Source organism: Mobula hypostoma, chromosome 24 (genome assembly GCF_963921235.1).
Source record: "Mobula hypostoma chromosome 24, sMobHyp1.1, whole genome shotgun sequence".
NCBI classification, from domain to species: Eukaryota; Metazoa; Chordata; class Chondrichthyes; order Myliobatiformes; family Myliobatidae; genus Mobula; species Mobula hypostoma.
In genome coordinates, this window is record NC_086120.1 from 24,744,394 (window position 1) to 24,764,680 (window position 20,287).

The 20,287-nt window shown below is 43.7% G+C and overlaps 1 protein-coding gene across 3 annotated transcripts in view; it reads left to right on the top strand.

Moving 5' to 3' along the window:
* ano8b (anoctamin 8b) overlaps positions 1–20,287 on the top strand; it is a 130,021-nt gene that overhangs the window by 35,696 nt on the left and 74,038 nt on the right. The window contains exon 1 of one of the 3 annotated variants that reach the window (XM_063032516.1): positions 2,710–2,987. The exons of the other annotated variants lie outside the window; for them this stretch is intronic. The gene's annotated coding sequence lies outside the window, so the exon portion shown is untranslated. Of the gene's footprint in view, positions 1–2,709; positions 2,988–20,287 lie in introns of those variants that run through there. 3 annotated transcript variants of the gene reach the window in all.

Genomic DNA, 20,287 nt, shown 5'->3' on the forward strand with positions numbered 1-20,287 from the left:
GCAGAAAGACTTGGACAGATTAGGACAATGGGCAGAGAAGCTGCAGAAGGGTTAAATTGTGGGAAAGTGTATGGTCATACACTTTGGTAGAAACAGTGAAGGTGTAATTAATTTTGTAAATGGGGAGAAAATTTTAAAATTCAGGCATGCAAAGGGACTTGGGAGTCCTCGTGTAGGATTCCTGAAAGATTAATTTGCAGTTTGAGTCAGTGGTGAGGAAGGCAATTGCAATGTTCGTATTCGTTTTGGGAGGACTAGAATATAAAAGCAGGGATATAATGTTGAGACTTTATAATGTATTGGTCAGACCATTATTGGAGAATTGTGAGGTTTGGGCCCCTTCTCAAAGAAAAGGTGTACTGGCATTGGAGAGGGTCCAGAGGAGGTTCATGAGATGATTCTGGGAATGAAAGGTTAACATATGAGGAGCATTTGATGGCTCTGGGCCTGTACTCCCTGGGGATTAGAAGAAAGGTGGGGGGGATGTCATTGATGCCCAACGCCGGCCCCCTAGGCCTGAGTCAATGTTGTTGTAGTAGTAGTAGGTGTCATTGAAAGCTATCAAATATTGAAAGGCAAACACGAGGAATTCTGCAGATGCTGGAATTTCAAGCAACACACATCAAAGTTGCTGGTGAACACAGCAGGCCAGGCAGCATCTCTAGAAGAGGTACAATCGACGTTTCAGGCCGAGATCCTTCATCAGGACTAACTGAAGAAAGAGCTAGTAAGAGATTTGAAAGTGGGAGGATATTGAAAGGCCTAGGTAGAGGGGATGTAGAGAGGATGTTTCCTATAGTGGGGGACTCTAGGACCAGGGGGCACAGCCTCAGAATAGAGAGAAAAAGGACTGTCCCTTTAGAATGTGAGGATGAATTTCTTTAGCCAGAGGGTGGTGAATCTGTGGAATGTATTGCCACATTCAGCTGTGGAGGCTAAGCCATTGGGTTTATTTAGTGGAGGTTGACAGGTTTGTGATTTGTAAGGGCACCCAAAGGTTACAGGGAGAAGGCAAGAGCATGGGGTTGACAGGGATAATAAATCAGCCTTGATGGAATGGTGGAGCAGGCTTGATGGGCTGGATGGCCTAATTCTGCTCCTGTGCCTTGTGGTCGATCCCCTCTCGCATTTATTTTATCAGTTTTCTTTTAAACCCATCTCTCCTCTTCTCCCCTGAATCTTCCCATGGGAGTGAGCTCCACATTCTTCCCACACTCCAGAAAAATAAGTTCTTCCAGACTTCATGATTGAGTTTGTTGGTGTCTATTTTATTGTTATAATTTTGTCTGGTCAGCACGCCTGTGAAATTCGGAGGATGGTTTTACTCTGCTATAGGGGATATGAAACACTAAAGTCTGTGGCTTCTGCAAATCCAATTAAAGGCAATTCCTATAATTCACTTTTTCTTCAAACATTTGTTAGATGGATGAAAAGTGATCTTGGAGTTTACTGAATATGATCCCCATGAATTCTTGGAATTCCGCATGTCAAATAAAAAGAGGTACTCAAGCATCAGGGTCAAATTGGTTTTAATCCTAGTCTAGCTTCTATCCAAGACTTTGCTTATTTCTGATCTTGGGTTCGGTGATCATGCAAATTCAGTTTTGCCTGGACTTGAGTCCCAATCTGCATTCAGGCTTCATATGCATTTAAGATGCAGACCGGTTTTCAATTTCCAATGTGCCGCAGGTATCCCAGAAGTTCACGCCTTATAGACCATGGGTCCATTTTCCAGGTTTGACTCTCCCTCGCCAACCACTGAGGTTTGAAGCTTAAAATCAGAACAACTTCTGTTGTAGAAACCACCAGGACCTGAAGGGGGTTTATTTATTTTTCAACATATTCCTTGCTTTTGGTGGAGATTGAGATAAAGTTGCCCATTTGGAACAATGAATCTGCCTTCCTTAAAAGTGGCTATAGAAAGGTTGTTGATTAGGAGGATGTACCAATGAGGGGCAAGTGGAGGCAGTCCTTTGACAACACCAGATGAAGTTTCAACCAGAGCAAGCACCAGCTGCAGCAGAGGCAGCCAATGAATTTTGAGCCAGTAGCCTAAATTGGCATCAAGGTAACCTGAGAACTGACCTTTCACCCCACTGACCCATCCCTCATCTGGTGCTTAGAGTGCATGAGTCCTTGAAGTGGGAACAGTCTATGGATCCATGGTGCCCAGGGATTTTAAGGGGACCAGCAAGGAGCCCATTGTCTGAATGCTGCGTCAGGGAGCATTTGCTTGGATTCTGGCAACCGATGGATTCACACAGTAGCTGAATTCTCCTGAGCATAAAACTAGAGCAAGACTGAGAGAGGGGGTGGAAGTGAAGAGAAGAGAGAGACAAACGGACATAAAGCAATAGGGAGGGAGCAGAGGGAACAGAGTGCAGAGAGTACGAAAGAGAGACAAGGTGGAGAGAGGGAAAGAAAATGGGGAGAGAGTGAGGGCAGAGGGCAAGATTGTGGGAGCAGAGACAAAATTGGGGAGAGAAAGACAGAATAGGACAGAGGAAGGGAGAATAGAGAGATAGATAGAGGTAGAGGCTCGGAGAGAGCAGGGGAAGAGTGGAAGAAAAGGCACAGCTGGGTAGAGAGAGAGGACACGGAGAGGAAGTGGGAAAGTGTAAGGGAGAAAGAGCACAGAGGGAAGAGAGGGAAATGAGAGAGATGTATAAAAACTGCAACACAGGTGAGGAAAAGGGGCTGTGGGTGTGAGTAAGTGAGAGTGAGAGAGAGAGAGAGAGAGAGAGAGAGAGAGAGAGAGAGAGAGACAGACAGACAGACAGACTGACAGACAGACTAGAGCAGAGCAAAGGAAAGAGACAGCCTTAAAAGTAATCTGCTGCTGAGAACATGGGGACTGCTAATCAACCTGTGTTTGCTCAGTGTTAATAACAGCTGAAAATGTGTGGCTCCCTGCTGGAATCTCTTGGCTTTTACAGAAGGGGATCAGACACAAGCTGGACACCAGGTCCTATTCCAAACACTCCCAGGTTTGTGCGTTTTTAACTTTCTGTCTCTGAAAGGGCTGTGAGTGGACAGACACCAACAACTCATAATATCGGGGCTATTTATCACGTGTGGGACCTAGAGGGTGGGGAGTTGGGGGAATGCAGTACAGCTGGGTCTGTTCCTGTCCTGACGTGATAGCCACAATCTGTTTCTGTCAGACTCTCTCAGTCATACATGATGTATCTGTGCACACATTCACAGAAACACAAATGTAGAATTCTTGCTTTCCATCAAGCTCATAAGCAGTAATGCTTATTAACACACATCCACACACACACACACACACACACACACACACACACACACACACACACACACACACACACAGAGTTACACAACGCTTGGCAGGGCCAGGGCTGTGATATACTGTATGTTATTAGCCACCACTGCCACCCTGTCACCTTTAGTATGCATGTACTGGAGTGACTCTGTCCTGAGGGAGCTGCCAAGTATATATTTAAATATGTGAACATGTAAATTAAGATTAGTCATTGCTACTAAAAATAAAATTGAGGCCTGAGAGGTTTGAAAAATGGGAGTGGGGTCGATAGGGAGAGTGGGAAGAATCTGCTTCCATTTCGAGGGAGACAAATGTAAACACAGAATCCAGGAAGGGACGGGAGAGAACTGTCAGATCAGTGAGTGCTGAAGACGTGCGGCTCACTGTCAGGAGTGGCAGAGGTACTCAGGCATTTCAGAGCAGGGCGAGTAACAGGGCCTTCCATTTCTTTTAAATATTTAACCAATAAATAACAAAGCGAATCTTCAAAGCTTGCTTGCAAAATACTTTGTTTACACCATATTTTCTTCAGGATGACTGGGGGCCACTGGGCCCTTCGGGTTTATGTCAGTTCTGAGAATAACCCCATTCCGCGCTAACCAATTCTCCCCATTTTCCTATCAACTGCACCTCTTGGATTTCGCCATCAGCCACCAAGAGTGTGCAGTTTTCTTTGTTTTTCTTGAAAGATAAAATGGGTTTCTACCGATAGGTGAAAGATAAAATGGAACCAATCCCGTGTGGTTGTGGGTCGTGTTGGTCAGTGGTGTGTTGGCAAGAAAAGTTAACAAGTTTGTACTACTTTGAATGTGTGTGGGCTACTGACCTTGATATGGTTAAGTTTGATATAGGCCAGAAGCTGATTGGTTAGTCTTGACTATTTTATATTGGAATTGGTTATCACATGTACTGAGATACAGTGAAAAGCTTGTCTTGCATACTGTTCATACAGATCAGATTATTTCACTGTGCATTGAGTTGGAACAAAGTAAAACAATAACACAGAGAATGAAGTATGACAGTTACAGAGAAAGTACAGAGCAGGTGAACAATGAGGTACAAAACAGGCTTGGCGGTTTTGTACCTCATTGTTCACCAATGAGGCAGTGCAGAGGAGGTTCACCGGGTTGATTCCAGAAATGAGGGGTTTAGACTATGAGCAAAGATTGTGCTGCCTGCAGCTGCCCTCGTTGGAATTCAGAAGAATGAGAGGAGATCTTATAGAAACATGTAAAATCAGGAAAGAAATAGATAAGATAGAGGCAGGAAAGTTGTTTCCACTGGTAGGTGAGACTAGAACTAGGGAACATAGCCCCAAGATTCAGGGGAGTAAATTTAGGATGGAGATGAGGAGGAACTGCTTTTCCCAGAGGGTAGTGAATCTGTGGAAATTGCTGCCCAATGAAGCGGTGGAGGCTACCTCAGTAAATATATTTAAGACAAGATTAGATAGGTTTCTGCATAGTAGGGGAATTAAGGGTTATGGGGAAAAGGCAGGTGGGGGAGATGAGTCCATGGCCAGATCAGCCTTGATCTTATTGAATGGCGGGGCAGGACTGATGGGCCGGATGGCCGACTCCTGCTCCTGTTTCTTATGTAAATTATAATGAGATAAGCTGTGAGGTCGAGAATCCAACTTACCATACTAGGGAACTATTTAATAATAATATAACAGCAGGGTAGAAGCTGTCCTGAGCCTGGTGGTACGTACTTTCAGGCTTTTGTATCTTTTGCCTGATGGGAAAGGGGGAAAGGGGGGAAGAGGGAATATTTGGGGTGGGCAGGGTCTTTGATTATGATGGCTGCTTTACTGAGACACCAAGAACAGACAGAGCCCATGGAGATGATGTGCTGATCTGTGTCCACAACTTGCTGCAGTTTCTTGCAGTCAGGTGCAGAGCAGTTGCCATACTAAGCCATGCTGCATACTGATTAGCTGCTTTCTATAGCGCTTTGGAAAAAATTGGTGAGGGTCGATGGGGTTACGTCAAATATCATCACATTATCATTTTTATGTATATTTATCAAAAATCAGGGATAAAAATTCAAATAACTCTCTGAACTGAATCAAAATTCAAAGCCTATAGATCACAGGAAAGAGCAGGTGTAGATGGCTGGGTGGCCACTGTGGGTGGCAAGCATGTGTGGGGAGAAGCTCTTCTGGGATAGAATCTAAAACAATACAACACAGGAAAGAGCACTTGGCCCATCACACCTATGCTGTTTCTTTGAAACAGCGATCCACCCGTGGCTCTTTCCCCACAGTCCTACACACTTCCCATCATTCCCCCCATTTAGCCAATCCTCCTTCCAAGAGTTCCTGCAGAAGCTGTACCCATGGCCTTTGCAGGAAAGAAACACTACCTCAGGGACAGGAGGGCCTACCTGACCTCTCAAACCTGCTGGGCCATTTAATAAGCCTGTGGTTGATCTGATTGCAATCTCAGTTCTGCTTTCCTGTCTGCACACAGGGATCCCCCACCTTTTCTTATCATCAAGAATCCATCGAATTCTGCTGTAAAAATACTCGAAGACTCGGCATCCTCTGGCCCTTAAGGGAGAGTTGTAAAACAGGAACCATAGGGCTGAATAATCTGAATCTGTCATAGTTTGTAAGCACTCTTCATGGTGATGATCACAAACTTGGACACTAACTGGTAAAACCCCAGAGGCCAGTAGTCTATTGGTACTTCAGGGGAAGAAAAGATTCATGCCCCATGGAGGTATCTTCCTTCTAAGGGACTGTTTGGTGAACACTCTGCAGGACTGAAGAAAGTTTGTAAGTTGATTCCCTGCCGAGAATTCCTTTGGCAACTGCTGGCTGGAGTCAAAGCTGAGGCAGCAGTGGTTTCATGGACAGCTTAAAGCTCCTGGCACTGACTCAAGCTCGATCTGTTTCTTTTCGGAGCTGGCCTCAGTGACAAGAAGAGGCTGCAATGTGCTAAGCCTGAGCCCTGCTTTAATTCAGGCACAAGATCATCAATTTGTATTTCTAAAGCATCTTAAACAGATATGCATTATATTAAGCCCCCCGAGATCTAGAAGCAGGAATAGACATTCAGTAAAATCCCGGGTGTCCCCATGCATCCATGTTCTCACCTGATCCCCATTTCCTCAATTCCCTCTTCCCCTCCTCCCTCTTCCCTCCGGGAGAAGGTTCAGGAGCTTGTAGACTCCTACGGCCAGGTTTGGGAACAGCTTCTTCCCAACTGTGATAAGACTGCTGAACGGATCCTGACCCGGATCTGGGCCATACCCTCCAAATATCTGGACCTGCCTCTCGGTTTTTTTTGCACTACCTTACTTCCCATTTTTCTATTTTCTATTTATGTTTTATAACTTAATTTTTTAATATTTTCTCATTTTAACTATTTTTAAGGTTTTTAATATATAATATTTGTAATCCAGGGAGTGTGAAGCGCAGAATCAAATATTGCTGTGATGATTGTACGTTCTAGTACCAATTGTTTGGCGACAATAAAGTATAAAGTACAAGTCCCATTACGATCCCAGTCTTGAATATACTCAGTAACTGAGAAGACATCCAGCAAATTCCTGCATAAACTCAAGGATCAACTTTATTCCCCTTGTACGTTTACACAAGTAAGTACAGTTGGCCCTCCTTATCCGTGAGTTCCGCATGCGCGAATTCAACCAACCGCGAATCGAGAAAACCTGGAAGTTCTTTCTCCAGCACTCATTGTTCGAGCATTGTTTGCCTCGCGTCTTGTTCGTTTGCTACTTTGTTTCTGTGAAAAAATGGCTCCTAAAGAGCAATTACGTGGTCAAAGCAATTCCTCAAAAGGTAAGAGGGAGTGTAAAGTGCTCTCTCTCGCCGAGAAATTAGAAATATTAGATCTTTTGAAAAGTGGCATGTCGCATTCCAAAGTGGGCCGTAAGGTCGGTAAGAACGAATCGAGCATTCGTACAATAAAGCAGAAAGAAGCTGAAATTCGTGGAATTGTTAGTGATAGGAATGGCTGGCTGGCTATGTAAAGCGCTACAGCCTCAAGAACTTAAAGATCACGAGAGAATCGACATTGGATGATGCCAAGGCAGCATCAGCGTTCCCAGAAGAGCTACGATGGTTGCGTCTGTACTGAACATGTACAGACCATTTTTCTTGTCATTATTCCCTAAACAATATAGTATAACAACTATTTACATAGCATTTACATTGTATTAGGTATTATAAGTCAACGGAACAGAAACACTGAGAGCGGCAGGTCCTGTGCTGCCCTGGGTCCTAAAGTCCACCCACACTGAGACAGGTTAAATAAGGGACTTGAGCATCCGCATTTTTTGGTATCTCCTGGGGTCTCGGACCCAATCCCTCACGAATAAGGAGGGCTGACTGTAATTTACTGTGGTGTGTTGGTCAGTGCAGGACATGCAAAAAAAAAATCAACAACATTCAACAATTATAAAGAATTACATTAAAATTAATAATTATATATATTTTTTAAATACTTCACCAGCAACAAACCCCAAAGAGCCTCAACCCTCTGGAGAGATTACTCTTTCTCTCAGTCCGAGGTGGTAGCCCCGTATCCTGAGACTGTGCGCCCTGGGCCTAGATTCTCCATTCTGAGGAAAGAGCTCAATATCCATTCCTCTCAGAACATCTCTCCAGGATGTTATGATGAGTCACATCAGAAGATATCAAGGTCAAAGAGCGTTTTTAAACACCCAAGAGTTTTAAAGAAGGCAAACAAGCTGAGGGGATTCCAGAGTTTGTGGCCACCATTGGAAAAGCAATAAAATTCAGGTTAGGATTGGAGGAGTGAGGGAATCTTGGAGGATAAACACAGGTTTGGAGAAAGGGAGGTTCAGATCACTTTGGGATTTGAAAATGTTTGAGTATTTTAAAAGCTGGCCCGTCTGCTTGCCAACCTGGGTGAGCAAGAACACGTGTGATGTGTGAACGGGACAGAGCAATAGCCAGCACACAGGCTCCAGAGCTTTTGATGACTGAGGCTTCAAGAGGGTTGAACACAGCACACAGGCTCCAGAGCTTTCGATGACTGAGGCTTCAAGAAGGTTGAACACAGCACACACAGGCTCCAGAGGTTCTGATGATTGAGGCTACAAGAAGGTTGAACAAGGCAGCAGGGAGGAGGTTGGAACTTTGTATTCTGGACATATATGAGGGGGCAGGTGAACTTTGGGAGGGTAGGAGATGACTGTGCCTTATGTTGGCTGTAATCTGCCACAGAGTCACTTGTAGTTCAGTGACAGAGCCCAGAAACTAAAATTGGGAGCCTTCCCCTTACCTACTTCAGGTGAAGTCAGTCCAAGACAATGGGAATGAACTTGGAATAAAACATTGCTCAGGGTTGATGGATGAACACTGTAGTACTGGTGTGATGGGTGGATTGAACTTAGACTGCTATCCAAAGTTAACAAAGGCCTTTGCAATAAATTGGTTGCGATCAAAATTACTGGGAGCATTTGGGGTCAGGGTTTAGGCTTGGGTTCCTGCCATTCTAAGGGTTTGCTGAGAAATAGTTTGAACTGAACACTAGAAAGACTCTTTTTTTCCAAGGGAAGGGTAATTAAACTGGAGAGACAGGATTCGGTGAAAGGGAACTAAAACGATTACCTTTGAGGGATGGTGACAAGAACTGTTGGGTGGCAGGAGAGACAGTTATGAAAGGGTGAGGGGAGAACTGGCATTCAATCATCTATATGTCCTATTGCTGTCCTAACGGCTTTGGGTTAGGAATGCACTGTTTGGAACCCTTGAAGAAAGATACATTTGATCTTAGGGGAGAGAATCACAGAATTCCATAGAATGGAAAACAAAAAAATGGGATGTATGGCTGATTAAGTGCCACCCCTCCCCTTCTCTCACATAAACATTCCCAACCCCAGCAATTCTGCCACAATCTCTCAAAGGCAATCCCTTCAGTCCCCTCCCATCCAATCCCATCTTTCCTGTCTACTTACCCTGCCTAGGGGAGAAAAAAAACTTCTGGCATCCGTTGAAAATTACTTCTCTATTTAGTGCCAGCATTGTACATTACTAGTTCAATATAAACTGATGTTAGGCCATAAGACATGGGAGCAGAATTAAGCCGCTCAACCTATCGAGGCTGCTCTGCCATTTGATTGTGGCTGATTTATTATTCTCTTTCAACCCCATTCTTGTGCCTTCTCTCTAGAACCTTTAAGACCCTCACTAATCAAGAATCTATTAACCGTTGTTTTAAATATGCTCAGTGACAGGGCCTCCACATCCATCTATCTATGGCAATGAATTCCACAGATTTATCACCCACTGGTTAAAGAAATTCCTCCTCATCTCTGTTCTAAAGGGACATCTTTTTAGTCAGTTCTGGTTTCATGCTGAATATTTAACCTTTTTAGAGTCTCTGGTAATGATGAAAGCTCAGAAGGAAGAACCGTTGGCTCTTTGGCAGTAACTCAATCATTGTTGCTCTCAAACAGGGGGTAAGAGATAACTTGGCAGAGGTTAATTTGGCCCTTCAGGCAACACCACTCTACATCAGAGAATCATCAGTTCATTATATAGTGGCTAATGCCGCTTCGAGGCTCCACTATCCCAATGCTCAGCATTCCCTCCTACCAGCCCTGCCATCTGTAAGCACCATTCAATTCCAATCTACAGGTTCCTTTTCCAACCATCACCCCTCACTCACCAGTCCAGCAAACCCCTGCTTTTAAAATTCTCTCCTCTGCTTTCAGATCCTTGCATTACCGCACCTGCCCTCTACCTTGGAAACCTCCCTCTGCCTCCTCTCCAAGGCCTCTCTACACTTCCAGTTCCAGCTTCTTGATTAGGTGATTCCAATGACTGCACCATTGGTGGCTGTGCCCCCAGCTGTTGGGTCCTTGTGGTCACCTCCTTCATTCGCTCCTCCTCCAAAATTCTTGTTAACCTACCTGACTTTCTGAGGCTCGATGTCAGCTCCTGATGCAGCCCTGTATTAAAATGTATCCAACAAATAGACACGCTTGTTGAGGGTGACTCCGGTGCCCCTCTCTGTGGCTGGCACTTGTGGAAGGAGCATCGAGAGCCAGCTGCCCGTGAAGCCCAATTCCCGGGAAGTAACGTAACAGTTGGGAGGTAATCCAAGAAGAATGTCAAGGATTGACAAGTGTTGCTTTAGGCTTAAGGGTGAAGGTTTCAGCTTGTTCAGAGCACAAACTAGCATCAGTCTGTTGCCAGAAGACTCATTAACACCGAGATCCCTGGGCTTATTGCTTTATAATGCACTGCAATCAGTTTATTTCATCCTTGTTATATGGTCGAGATCCTGAGATTACATTCATTTCAATGATCAGGGTGGAGATGCCTTCCCAGCCCAATGTTGGTCACTCACACACACCCTACACCCACTGTTCCATGTAACCTCACACCCATATATGAAAATCACATCCCCTGTATACATGCACACAGGTCATTCACCCGCTCAGACTCCTGTGCAACGTCACACACCCCAGCCCCCTCGCCCACCTCTGCAGCCACATCCCTTTAACCCTCAGATCTTCTACAACCATCTGCGTCCTCACATCCTGAGCATTCACACAACCAAGCACCCTCACTACCACTTTCACAGCTCCTGAGCACTGAGATTACACCTTGCATCATCATTCACTGCATGCCTCCACATCCCTCTTGAACCTTCCCATCCTCCATACCCTTTCACACCCCATCCTCACGCGTGTCTCGCATACCCATGTCTCTGGCTCACACAGAGCCTCATCCTCTGAATTATCTGCTTGTTGCAAACATTCTGTGCTGAGATCAGCACCTCCACTGACGGATCAAGTTCCTCCCCTGTCACACCCTGGCAGACAGACTGGCTGTCTCCCTGCAAGGAGTGCCTGTCATTCAGTCTGTCTTACAAGTTTACTTGAATTCTTTGAGGAGATGACGAAGGTGGTTGATGTGTGTAGGGTAGTGGACGCTGACTACGTGGACTGTCTTAGTAGACTGGTCCAGAAAATTAAGTCTTCTTCGCTAGTAAATTGGACACAAAATTGGCTTGGTCATAGTAGATACTGGGTTGTGAGGCAGTTGCGGGAGGGGGAAATGCTCCTCTGACGGCTGGTTTGTAACCAACAGTATTCCTCAAGGATCAGTGATGACATCTCAGCTGTTTGTAGTATACAGTTTATACAGCGCCTAGAAAAAGTATTCAGTCCACAGAACTATTTTCACAAGTTACTCTCTCATTTACTAAATTTTAAAATATATTGAAGTAGGATTCTTTTAAGTTAATCCTCAAAACATTACGCATCATGTCAAGTCAAAAGAACATTTCCAAAACATGTCAACAATTTATTAAAAATTAAAAACCAAAATTCTGAGGCTGAAAAAATATTCATCCCTTTTATAATTACTATGCTAACTTTCCTCAGGTGCAATACCATATATTATCTTATAACTCACCCAATTTGTTGATGTAGGAAATTGGAGGATTACCTGTTTTCAATGAATTCATAAGAATAAATACCCACTGTCTCTGTAGGGTCCAACAGTAAGGTAGATCAGTGGTCCCCAACCGCCGGGCTGCGAGGCAACGATGTGATTTGGCGATATGAGTCAGCTTCACCTCTCCTCATTCCCTGTCACGCACTGTTCTGTCTGTCTGTCTGTATCTTGTTTTACGGCGGTTGGCATCCAGCTTAATGGTGCATTACCGCCACCCTCTGCTCCAGAATGTGCACTAGACATACATTCTAAATCCCTTCACCCAATCTCACACACACACATACACACACACACACACACACACAAACCTACACTTCACCCTCCCATCTTTGACCATCCTAGTATCCTATTCCTGTTTATTCGTCATATTCTATAAAAAACCCCTGTACCCCTTAAAAACGCTAAAAATACCCGGACTTGTGCTCTCTCACCCATGCCCAGCAACCCTTTTAATGTGAATTCCTGCATCCCCAACTCCCTTAGTTTAATTCTCATCATCTCTCTCTGTATCCCATACTTCCTGCAACTCAGAACTACATGTTCTACTGACTCCTCTTCCTGACATTCCTCACACAATCCTGTCTGGTGTTTCCCTATCATTTTCAATGTTTTGTTTAATGCACAGTGCCCCAGCCTTAACCTAGTCCACACAATTTCCTCTCTTCTGTTTCCATTACTTACCCTAGTAACTGCAACACTCTTTTGTATTTGATATAGATGCCTCCCTTTCCCCTCCCTGTCCCATCTTTCTTGCCACATTCGGTTGACTTTTTCCCAGATTACACACTTAACCTCTGCTTTACTGATACTAATGTGCATTTCCACATTTTCTTTCTTTAACGCCCTCTTTGCCAACTCATCCACCCTCTCATTCCCCTTCACCCCTACATGTGCTGGAACCCATAGAAATTTTACCTGACCTCCCTGATTTGCAATTCTTGTAACTAACTGAAGGACTTCATAAAGTACATCTTGCCGACTGTTTGTGTGAAAAGACCTTAAACTTGCTAGAACTGAGAATGAATCTGAACATATCAATGCTTTGGATGGTCTGGCTTTCTGCACCCATTGCAACGCAACCAACACTGCCAGCATCTCCACTGTAAACACCCCTAACTTATTAGATGTTCTTCTGCTGATTCCAATTTCTTTTGCTGGTATTACCACCCCAAACCCTGTCACTCCTGTTTCAGGTTCCTTCGCACCATCTGTATAAATGTGAGTATAATCACTATACTTTTCCATCACATGACAGTTAAATGCATTTACCAAATCTATTTTATATCTTTCTTTCCTTTTTACCTCTAACAAATGCCAGTCTATGTCAGGCCATACAAGTTTCCATGGAGCTACAACCGGATAAACTACTGAAGGACTTATCCTCAGATCAAACACTCCACATTCTTTCGCGATATCATTCACTACCCGACTAAAGGTATCCCTCTGAAACCTCCCATTTTCCCAGCACTCCTGCAACACTCCTTTAGTAGGGTGAGAATCATTGTGCCCCTGCAAGTTAGCCCAGTAGTTTGCCATCAGTTGCATCCTTCTTAGTTCCAAAGGCATTATTCCCATTTCTACCTGTAGGGCTGACACTGGTGACGTTTTAAAAGCTCCACTGCACACTCTCAAGGCCTGAGCCTGAATCACATCCAGTTTCCTTATAAGAGACCTAGCTGCTGATCCATATACTATATTTCCATAATCCAATACAGATCTTACTAGAGCCACATACATTCTCTTCAAAGCTGAACAACTTGCTCCTCATTCCCTACCAGTCAAACATCTCATCACATTTATTACTTTTTTACATTTCTCCTCAACTTTCCTGATATGGTCTGCCCATGTTAATCGTGAATCAAATATAACTCCCAGAAATTTAAATGATGCAACCCTTTCTAATTCAACCCCATACATCCTTAACTTCTTCCCTACCTCAACCCTTTTCCTGGTAAAAAGTACAGTTTGAGTTTTATCTACTGAAAATCTACATCCCCAATCATAACCCCAGTCCACCACTTCATCAATTGCTTCTTGTAGTTTCCTGATTATATAGTCCATGTTCCTGCCTCTTTTCCACAAGGCCCCATCATCCGCAAACAGTGACCTACCTATATCCACTGGTACCTTTGTGAAGACATCATTGATCATAATCATGAAAAGTAATGGGCTAATCACACTACCTTGAGGTGTGCCATTTTCCACTAGGTACTGTTTTGATAATTCTGATCCAATCCGAACTTGAATTTTTCTACCAAACAAAAAATCTTTAATCCAATTAAAAACTCTCCCACCAACCCCCATCTTGTGCAGTTTAATTAATAATCCTTCCTTCCACATCATATCATAGGCTTTTTCAATGTCAAAGAACACTGCCACTGCTGACTCTCTATTTGCCTGGGCCTTCCTTATTTCAGTCTCTAACATAATCACTGAGTCCATGGAATTCCTTCCCTTCCTAAAACCACTCTGATAACTTGCCAGCATTCCCCTTTTCTCAAGCTCATATGATAACCTTTCTGTTATCATCCTTTCCATTATCTTACATATACTTGATGTTAATGCAATTGGTCTGTAGCTAGTGGGTTTTGACAGATCCTTGCCAGGCTTCCTTATTGGAATTACTACTGCTTCTTTCCATGCACTTGGTAATCTTCCCTCCTCCCACACTCTGTTATAAAAAAGCAGCAACTTCAAGAGCGCTCCTTCTCCTAGATTTTTTAGCATCACAGAGCATATCAGATCTTTCCCTGGGGAGGTTGGTCTCGATCTCTTTATTGCTCTCACCATTTCTGCTAATGTAAATGGATCATCAATTATATCATCTGTTCCTTCCCTCCTGCTTAACACACCTGGGTGTTGGCTCATTATTCTTTCCCTTCTTCTTCTCCCTTCTTCAGACAAATTTTCTGAACTGTGTATCAGTACAAATGACTTGGCCATGACCTCAGCCATATCCCTACTGGAGACTGCAGTTTCCTCCTCAGATATCATTACTGGATATTCCCATTCCCTTCTATCTCCTCCCATCCTCTTAATCATTCCCCATATCTCTCCCACAGGTGTTGTTCTTCCTCCCTTGTCGCAAAAACTCCTCCAACTTGCCCTTTTAGCTTGACGTATAGTTCTTCTCACCACTGCCTGTGCTTTCTTATATTGAACCAAATGCTGCATATTATGGTTTCTTTTAACTAGCCTGAATGCTCTATTTCTGTTTTTTACAGCCTGACAACATTCCTCTGTCCACCATGGTACCAGTTTTCTATTCATCCTATTTTTACTCCTAGGTATAGATCCTTCTGCTGCCATGATAATTGCTGAAGTCACCTGACTGTTTAATTCATCTACATTTCCAGAAATATCAATCTTTGTCAACCCTTCTTCACTCAACTTCTGGAACTTACCCCAATCAGCTTTTTCAAACACCCACTTTGGGGTTCCACCACCTGGTCTTACTTCAACTCTTTCACCCACTGAACACAAAACTGGGTAGTGATCACTGCCTACTGTTGAAGCAGTCCAAACTCCCCAGTTACTAGTGCCAGCCAAGGTATTAGACACTAACGTAATATCTAACACTGACTCAGTTCCTGTTGTTATATCTATCCTTGTGCCGCTACCATCATTCATACACACCAAATCCCTTTCTTCCATCAAATCTTCAATTACCTTTCCATTTGGATCTGTAATCTGATCCCTCCATATTGTGCTATGAGCATTGAAATCTGCACACCACACTACTTTATGTCTGTTTTGTCCTTGTATCTTTAATAGGCTGTCCAAATCCAACCTTTTACATGGATTGTAGTAGTTAATTATAACCACTCCCTCCGCTCTCTCCCACACTTCCACCACTATGTATTCCTGATCATCTCCTTTCTCCAGTACCCTATATGGTATACCTTGCTTGATTAACATAGCACAACCCCCTCCTCCCCCTAGATTTCTATCTTTCCTTATCATTGTATACCCATATACCACAAAGTCTAAAGTTGGTTTCAACCAAGTTTCCTGAATACACACTACATCCGGTTTTACAACCATTTCTTTAATAAAGTGCTTGAATTCCTGGCTATTGGCCAGTAAGCTCCTTGCATTCCATTGTAAAAGAATCACCATAATTAGTATTAACCAACACATGACACTTCCTGGCTTGACTGATTACTGAGGTTCTCCTTCACTTCCTCCCATGTCAGTCCTACTAACCCTAAATGGTTTACTGCTGCTTTTACCACCAGCTGAATTTTGTCACTTTTTGACTTTACCTCAGCAGTACTATTAATCACTCCTGCAATGAATGTTACTAGAGCCTTTTTGTCTACATAAATCCTGTCATTTGTTCTTTGTTGCATCTCTCGTATCCCTATTGCTCCCTGTTCATTAGGAGCATTATTCTGTTCTCTTGACATTCTTACAGCTTCTGCATAAGTGATCTTTCTTTTCACTCTTATTTCTTGAATTTTAGTCTCCCGTCTCACAACCTCACACCCACTATATGCAACATTATGAGCTCCTCCACAATTGCAGCATTTTGGTTGAACTCCTGTTCCGCACTTTCCATATTCATGATCACCCCCACATCTAGCACATCTCCTCTGCCTTTTACAGTTTTTAGCCACGTGTCCAAACCTTTGACAATTATAGCACCTCAATGGCTTTGGCACATACACCCTTACTGGGTAACTCATGAAACCCAGGAACACCTTCCCTGGCACTCTTTCTTCTTCAAATTCAATCAATACTGATTCACTTTCCTTTTTCACTCCCTCCTTTGTTGTTTTCAGTCTTTGAACATTCATTACTTTCCCTCCTTTGATATTCCTCTTTATCTCCTCCATATTTATACTCATTGGTATCCCCGTGATCACTCCTTTACAACCACTGTTTTGTGCTCCCACCCTCCCAGTGTATTCCACCTTGCATTTTCCTATCTCTTTTAGCTTGAGTGCTTTCTCAAGTTGTTCCTCATTCGCACATCTTACCAATAAGTTGCCATCATTAAGGACTTTTGCAAATACTATTTCCCCTATCTTATTTGTCAGAGTTGTTGTTAACACAAACGGGTTAATTTTCTTCCTATGTCCCTGAGCCTTCTCATTAAACCTAATTATGACAACACCTCCTCTCTGAGCTTGTTCATCTTCCTCACTTTCAGAGCTTTCTCCACTATCATTTCTTATTCTTTTATTCCCTTTGTCTTGGTTTTTATTCATCCGACCCCTCACTACCTCCTCATTCCCTTTATTTCTCCCTTCACAATAATCCACCCCTCCCCAGCTGCCTACCTCTGGTCCCAAGTCTCTATCCCTCTCCTCTCCACTTTCTTTCCCTCAACCCCGCCTCTTATCTTGTCCGCCATTACCGGACCCACACGACCCCCTCCCAGCAATTGCCGTTCCTTCCCCACTCTCTGTCCCTCAACAGGTTCCAAACCACACTCACGCATCAAGCAAAACACAGCCAGCTTCCAGCAGCAGCCCACACTCCCCGTCACGCACTGTTGAACGAGCGCACGCGAGGTCGTTACCCACGCGAACTCATTACGCACGCGTCATCCCTGTCAGCGCGGGAAGACGATCGGCTCCTCGAGCTTGCAAATGACGGCGGGTTGAAAAGTATGTTTGACATAACATCTCTGCCGGCGTTCTGGATCAAAGTCAAGGCTGAATATCCTGAGATAGCCACGAAAGCACTGAAAACGTTGCTTCCATTTCCAACATCATATCGCTGCGAAGCGGGGTTTTCTGCAATGAATGCAAAGAAAACGAAATCGCGGAATAGGCTGGACATAAGGAACCCCCTTCGAGTATCGCTGTCTCCCATCACCCCTCGATAGGACCGTCTTGTTGCAGGAAAACAAGCCCAGGGCTCCCACTAATTCAGTGATATTGGTGTGTTGCAATGATTTTATATGTTCATACGAGGAAAATATGCGCTGTGTGTTTAATATCCAAATGTTACTTAAAATGTTATGATGCTATTGACTTATCGCTATATTCATATGTGGAAAATATGCCCTGTGTGTTTAATATTAAATTCGTTAGATAAACCCTTTTAGAAACGAAATTGAGTGTATTAGCCACTTACAAGTGACTTATACAGTAGTTGAATTATCACCTATATTCCGGTCGTGATTAACACCCCCCCCCCCCGCCCCATCGTCGTCGTCGGCGTTTAATATTGTCAATATTAAATCGGTCTGCGGTGCAAAAAAGGGTTGAGGACCCCTGTGGTAGGTTTTCAACAGACCAAACCAAAATGAAGACAAAAAAAAACATTCAAGACAAGTCAGGAAATGATAATAGGGAAGCACAAATCTGGGGAAGGATACAAGACATCTCAAAGGCACTGAACATACCTCAGAGCTCAGTGTAGCCCATCATGAAAAAGTGGAAATAATATGAAACCACAGCCATGCTGCTCAGGTCAGACTGCCCTTCTAAACTTAATTGCCATAGAAGAATGGCACCTGTAAGAGAGGCTACTGTGATACCAACAGTCACTCTCAGTGAGCTGCAGAAATCAGTGGTTGGAACTGGAGATGAAGTTCATGGCTCTGCAATCTCTAAGGTCTTGTACAAAAGGGGTGTTCATGGAGGAGTGGCAAAGAAAAGGCCCAGGCTGAAAAAAAACACAAAAGCATATCCTTGCCCCTAAAGAGTTTGCAAAATGTCAATGAGACAATACTGTAAAGATGTGGAAGAAAGTCTTTTGGTCAAATGAGACTAAAGTGGAACTTTTTGGCCTCAATACTAAGTGGTACATGAGCCATAAGTCTAATACTTTGCATCAGCCAGGTAACACCATACCTACTGTAAAGTATGGTGGAGGTAGCATCATGTTATGGAGATGCCTTTCAGCAACAGAGACTCGAAATCTGGTCAGGATTGATAGGAAGATGAATGCTGCTAAATACAGAAGATCCTGAATAAAAAATCTGCTAGCCTCTACCAGAAAGCTTAAACTGGGGAGCAAGTTCGTCTTACAGAAAGACAATGACCCAAAGCACACTGCCAGAGCAACGACTGAGTTGCTTCAAATGAAGAAAATTGATGTCTTTGGGTGGCCCAGTCAGAGACCTGACCTTAACCTGATCAAACATCTCTGGCAAGACCTCAGTCAAGATTGTTGATCACTACTGCTCCTCAATAAAGGGGCAAAGTAGCGATTAACGGGTCCCTTTCGGAATGGCAGGCGGTGACCAGTGGGGTACCGCAGGGTTCAGTGCTGGGACCGCAGCTGTTTACAATATATATTAATAATTTAGATGAGGGAATTAAAAGTAACATTAGCAAATTTGCCGATGACACAAAGCTGGGAGGCAGTGTGAAATGTGAGGAGGATGTTATGAGAATGCAGGGTGACTTGGACAGGCTGGGTGAGTGGGCAGATGCAGTTTAATGTGGATAAATGTGAGGTTATCCACTTTGGTGGGAAGAACAGGAAGGCAGATTATTATCTAAATGGAGTCAAGTTAGGAAAAGGGGAAGCACAACGAGATCTAGGTGTTCTTGTACATCTGTCTCTGAAAGCAAGCATGCAAGTACAGCAGGCAGTGAAAAAAGCTAATGGCATGCTGGCTTTCATAACAAGGGGAATTGAGTATAAGAGCAAAGAGGTCCTTCTGCAGCTGTACAGGGCCCTGGTGAGACCACACCTGGAGTACTGTGTGCAGTTTTGGTCTCCAAATTTGAGGAAGGACATTCTTGCTATTGAGGGAGTGCAACGTAGGCTCACAAGGTTAATTCCCGGGATGGTGGGACTGTCATATGTCGAAAGATTGGAGCGACTGGGCTTGTATACTCTGAAATTTAGAAGACTGAGAGGGGATTTTATAGAAAGATATAAGATTATTAAGGGATTGGACACGCTGCAAGCAGGAAGCATGTTCCCGCTGATGGGTGAGTCCAGAACCAGAGGCCACAGTTTAAGAATTAGGGGTTGGCCATTTAGAACGGAGTTGAGGAAAAACTTTTTCACCCAGAGAGTGGTGGATATATGGAATGCTCTGCCCCAGAAGGCTGTGGAGGCCAAGTCTCTGGATGCTTTCAAAAAAGAGATGGATAGAGCTCTTAAAGATAGTAGACAAAGGTTATGGGGATAAGGCAGGAACTGGATACTGATAGTGGATGATCAGCCATGATCACAGTGATAGGTGGTGCTGGCTCGAAGGGCCAAATGGCCTAATCCTGCACCTATTGTCTATTGTCTCTTGTCTATAAAGCTTGAGCAATTTTGCATGGAGGAATGGGAAATCTTGCTGCATCACATTGTGCAAAGCTAATAGAGACTTAGCCAAAAATACTACTGGGCAAGAAGACTACAGGCTGCTGACGACCGATGGCTCAACTAGTTACTGAGCAAAGGCGGATGAATAATTTTGAATTGCTGTCATTTCAATTTTGAATTTTTAGTTTTTCATGCTTTACTATTTTTCTTGTTTTGTGGGCTCTGCTGTGTAAAAAGGAGCATGTGATTCACAAATAAAAATTCTCAGTTAAATTGATCTAAATCCCTGGTTGTAATTCACATGTGTGCTG